Source organism: Protomyctophum bolini (genome assembly GCF_963924005.1).
Source record: "Protomyctophum bolini genome assembly, chromosome: 5".
NCBI classification, from domain to species: domain Eukaryota; kingdom Metazoa; phylum Chordata; class Actinopteri; order Myctophiformes; family Myctophidae; genus Protomyctophum; species Protomyctophum bolini.
The window spans coordinates 11,522,497-11,528,496 of record NC_137866.1 but is presented as its reverse complement, the minus strand read 5'-3'; positions in this window follow the sequence as shown (position 1 = coordinate 11,528,496).

Below are 6,000 nucleotides of genomic sequence, written 5' to 3'. Positions count from 1 at the left end.
AATGACGAAATTACAAAAACGATGGGTTATAGCCCATGTTTTTTAAATTTTGAAAAAAAAAGTTAGCCTCGTTTCTCATCATTTTGGACCGTGGGCTATAGCCCATATCGTACGGCATACTATAGCGCGCCGTTTTTCATCATTTTTGAAGATTTGAAAAAAATGACGAAATGACAAAAACGATGGGTTATAGCCCATGTTTTTTGAAATTTTGAAAAAAAAAGTTAGCCTCGTTTCTCATCATTTTGGACCGTGGGCTATAGCCCATATTGTACGGCATACTATAGCGCGCAGTTTTTCATCATTTTTGAAGATTTGAAAAAAATGACGAAATGACAAAAACGATGGGTTATAGCCCATGTTTTTTGAAATTTTGAAAAAAAAAGTTAGCCTCGTTTCTCATCATTTTGGACCATGGGCTATAGCCCATATCGTACGGCATACTATAGCGCGCCGTTTTTCATCATTTTTGAAGATTTGAAAAAAATGACGAAATGACAAAAACGATGGGTTATAGCCCATGTTTTTTGAAATTTTGAAAAAAAAAGTTAGCCTCGTTTCTCATCATTTTGGACCGTGGGCTATAGCCCATATCGTACGGCATACTATAGCGCGCAGTTTTTCATCATTTTTGAAGATTTGATAAAAATGACGAAATGACAAAAACGATGGGTTATAGCCCATGTTTTTTGAAATTTTGAAAAAAAAAAGTTAGCCTTGTTTCTCATCATTTTGGACCGTGGGCTATAGCCCATATCGTACGGCATACTATAGCGCGCCGTTTTTCATCATTTTTGAAGATTTGAAAAAAATGACGAAATGACAAAAACGATGGGTTATAGCCCATGTTTTTTGAAATTTTGCAAAAAAAAGTTAGCCTCGTTTCTCATCATTTTGGACCGTGGGCTATAGCCCATATCGTACGGCATACTATAGCGCGCAGTTTTTCATCATTTTTGAAGATTTGAAAAAAATGACGAAATGACAAAAACGATGGGTTATAGCCCATGTTTTTTTAAATTTTGGAAAAAAAAGTTAGACTCGTTTCTCATCATTTTGGACCATGGGCTATAGCCCATATCGTACGGCATACTATAGCGCGCCGTTTTTCATCATTTTTGAGGATTTGAAAAAAATGACGAAATGACAAAAACAATGGATTATAGCCCATGTTTTTTTAAATTTTGAAAAAAAATGTTAGCCTCGTTTCTCATCATTTTGGACCGTGGGCTATAGCCCATATCGTACGGCATACTATAGCGCGCAGTTTTTCATCATTTTTGAAGATTTGAAAAAAATGACGAAATGACAAAAACGATGGGTTATAGCCCATGTTTTCTGAAATTTTGAAAAAAAAAGTTAGCCTCGTTTCTCATCATTTTGGACCGTGGGCTATAGCCCATATCGTACGGCATACTATAGCGCGCCGTTTTTCATCATTTTTGAAGATTTGAAAAAAATGAAGAAATGACAAAAACGATGGGTTATAGCCCATGTTTTTTGAAATTTTGCAAAAAAAAGTTAGCCTCGTTTCTCATAATTTTGGACCGTGGGCTATAGCCCATATCGTACGGCATACTATAGCGCGCAGTTTTTCATCATTTTTGAAGATTTGAAAAAAATGACGAAATGACAAAAACGATGGGTTATAGCCCATGTTTTTTGAAATTTTGAAAAAAAAAGTTAGCCTCGTTTCTCATCATTTTGGACCATGGGCTATAGCCCATATCGTACGGCATACTATAGCGCGCCGTTTTTCATCATTTTTGAGGATTTGAAAAAAATGACGAAATGACAAAAACGATGGGTTATAGCCCATGTTTTTTGAAATTTTGAAAAAAAATGTTAGCCTCGTTTCTCATCATTTTGGACCGTGGGCTATAGCCCATATCGTACGGCATACTATAGCGCGCCGTTTTTCATCATTTTTGAGGATTTGAAAAAAATGACGAAATGACAAAAACGATGGGTTATAGCCCATGTTTTTTTAAATTTTGAAAAAGAAAGTTAGCCTCGTTTCTCATCATTTTGGACCGTGGGCTATAGCCCATATCGTACGGCATACTATAGCGCGCAGTTTTTCATCATTTTTGAAGATTTGATAAAAATGACGAAATGACAAAAACGATGGGTTATAGCCCATGTTTTTTGAAATTTTGGAAAAAAAAAGTTAGCCTCGTTTCTCATCATTTTGGACCGTGGGCTATAGCCCATATCGTACGGCATACTATAGCGCGCCGTTTTTCATCATTTTTGAAGATTTGAAAAAAATGACGAAATGACAAAAACGATGGGTTATAGCCCATGTTTTTTGAAATTTTGCAAAAAAAAGTTAGCCTCGTTTCTCATCATTTTGGACCGTGGGCTATAGCCCATATCGTACGGCATACTATAGCGCGCAGTTTTTCATCATTTTTGAAGATTTTAAAAAAATGACGAAATGACAAAAACGATGGGTTAAAGCCCATGTTTTTTTAAATTTTGAAAAAAAAAGTTAGCCTCGTTTCTCATCATTTTGGACCATGGGCTATAGCCCATATCGTACGGCATACTATAGCGCGCCGTTTTTCATCATTTTTGAGGATTTGAAAAAAATGACGAAATGACAAAAACGATGGATTATAGCCCATGTTTTTTGAAAAAAAAAGTTAGCCTCGTTTCTCATCATTTTGGACCGTGGGCTATAGCCCATATCGTACGGCATACTATAGCGCGCCGTTTTTCATCATTTTTGAAGATTTGAAAAAAATGACGAAATGACAAAAACGATGGGTTATAGCCCATGTTTTTTGAAATTTTGAAAAAAAAAGTTAGCCTCGTTTCTCATCATTTTGGACCGTGGGCTATAGCCCATATCGTACGGCATACTATAGCGCGCAGTTTTTCATCATTTTTGAAGATTTGAAAAAAATGACGAAATGACAAAAACGATGGGTTATAGCCCATGTTTTTTGAAATTTTGGAAAAAAAAGTTAGCCTCGTTTCTCATCATTTTGGACCGTGGGCTATAGCCCATATCGTACGGCATACTATAGCGCGCCGTTTTTCATCATTTTTGAAGATTTAAAAAAAATGACGAAATGACAAAAACGATGGGTTATAGCCCATGTTTTTTGAAATTTTGAAAAAAAAAGTTAGCCTCGTTTCTCATCATTTTGGACCATGGGCTATAGCCCATATCGTACGGCATACTATAGCGCGCAGTTTTTCATCATTTTTGAAGATTTGAAAAAAATGACGAAATGACAAAAACGATGGGTTATAGCCCATGTTTTTTGAAATTTTGCAAAAAAAGGTTAGCCTCGTTTCTCATCTTGGACCGTGGGCTATAGCCCATATCGTACGGCATACTATAGCGCGCAGTTTTTCATCATTTTTGAAGATTTGAAAAAAATGACGAAATGACAAAAACGATTGGTTATAGCCCATGTTTTTTGAAATTTTGAAAAAAAAAGTTAGCCTCGTTTCTCATCATTTTGGACCATGGGCTATAGCCCATATCGTACGGCATACTATAGCGCGCAGTTTTTCATCATTTTTGAAGATTTGAAAAAAATGACGAAATGACAAAAACGATGGGTTATAGCCCATGTTTTTTGAAATTTTGAAAAAAAAAAGTTAGCCTCGTTTCTCATCATTTTGGACCGTGGGCTATAGCCCATATCGTACGGCATACTATAGCGCGCCGTTTTTCATCATTTTTGAAGATTTGAAAAAAATGACGAAATGACAAAAACGATGGGTTATAGCCCATGTTTTTTGAAATTTTGCAAAAAGAAGTTAGCCTCGTTTCTCATCATTTTGGACCGTGGGCTATAGCCCATATCGTACGGCATACTATAGCGCGCAGTTTTTCATCATTTTTGAAGATTTGAAAAAAATGACGAAATGACAAAAACGATGGGTTATAGCCCATGTTTTTTGAAATTTTGAAAAAAAAAGTTAGCCTCGTTTCTCATCATTTTGGACCGTGGGCTATAGCCCATATCGTACGGCATACTATAGCGCGCCGTTTTTCATCATTTTTGAAGATTTGAAAAAAATGACGAAATGACAAAAACGATGGGTTATAGCCCATGTTTTTTTAAATTTTGAAAAAAAAAGTTAGCCTCGTTTCTCATAATTTTGGACCGTGGGCTATAGCCCATATCGTACGGCATACTATAGCGCGCAGTTTTTCATCATTTTTGAAGATTTGAAAAAAATGACGAAATGACAAAAACGATGGGTTATAGCCCATGTTTTTTGAAATTTTGCAAAAAAAAGTTAGCCTCGTTTCTCATCATTTTGGACCGTGGGCTATAGCCCATATCGTACGGCATACTATAGCGCGCAGTTTTTCATCATTTTTGAAGATTTGAAAAAAATGACGAAATGACAAAAACGATGGGTTATAGCCCATGTTTTTTTTAATTTTGAAAAAAAAAGTTAGCCTCGTTTCTCATCATTTTGGACCGTGGGCTATAGCCCATATCGTACGGCATACTATAGCGCGCCGTTTTTCATCATTTTTGAGGATTTGAAAAAAATGACGAAATGACAAAAACAATGGATTATAGCCCATGTTTTTTTTAATTTTGAAAAAAAAAGTTAGCCTCGTTTCTCATCATTTTGGACCGTGGGCTATAGCCCATATCGTACGGCATACTATAGCGCGCAGTTTTTCATCATTTTTGAAGATTTGAAAAAAATGACGAAATGACAAAAACGATGGGTTATAGCCCATGTTTTTTGAAATTTTGAAAAAAACAGTTAGCCTCGTTTCTCATCATTTTGGACCGTGGGCTATAGCCCATATCGTACGGCATACTATAGCGCGCCGTTTTTCATCATTTTTGAAGATTTGAAAAAAATGAAGAAATGACAAAAACGATGGGTTATAGCCCATGTTTTTTGAAATTTTGCAAAAAAAAGTTAGCCTCGTTTCTCATCATTTTGGACCGTGGGCTATAGCCCATATCGTACGGCATACTATAGCGCGCAGTTTTTCATCATTTTTGAAGATTTGAAAAAAATGACGAAATGACAAAAACGATGGGTTATAGCCCATGTTTTTTGAAATTTTGAAAAAAAAAGTTAGCCTCGTTTCTCATCATTTTGGACCATGGGCTATAGCCCATATCGTACGGCATACTATAGCGCGCCGTTTTTCATCATTTTTGAGGATTTGAAAAAAATGACGAAATGACAAAAACGATGGGTTATAGCCCATGTTTTTTGAAATTTTGAAAAAAAATGTTAGCCTCGTTTCTCATCATTTTGGACCGTGGGCTATAGCCCATATCGTACGGCATACTATAGCGCGCCGTTTTTCATCATTTTTGAGGATTTGAAAAAAATGACGAAATGACAAAAACGATGGGTTATAGCCCATGTTTTTTTAAATTTTGAAAAAAAAAGTTAGCCTCGTTTCTCATCATTTTGGACCGTGGGCTATAGCCCATATCGTACGGCATACTATAGCGCGCAGTTTTTCATCATTTTTGAAGATTTGAAAAAAATGACGAAATGACAAAAACGATGGGTTATAGCCCATGTTTTTTGAAATTTTGAAAAAAAAAAGTTAGCCTCGTTTCTCATCATTTTGGACCATGGGCTATAGCCCATATCGTACGGCATACTATAGCGCGCCGTTTTTCATCATTTTTGAGGATTTGAAAAAAATGACGAAATGACAAAAACGATGGATTATAGCCCATGTTTTTTGAAATTTTGAAAAAAAAAGTTAGCCTCGTTTCTCATCATTTTGGACCGTGGGCTATAGCCCATATCGTACGGCATACTATAGCGCGCCGTTTTTCATCATTTTTGAAGATTTGAAAAAAATGACGAAATGACAAAAACGATGGGTTATAGCCCATGTTTTTTGAAATTTTGAAAAAAAAAGTTAGCCTCGTTTCTCATCATTTTGGACCGTGGGCTATAGCCCATATCGTACGGCATACTATAGCGCGCAGTTTTTCATCATTTTTGAAGATTTGAAAAAAATGACGAAATGAC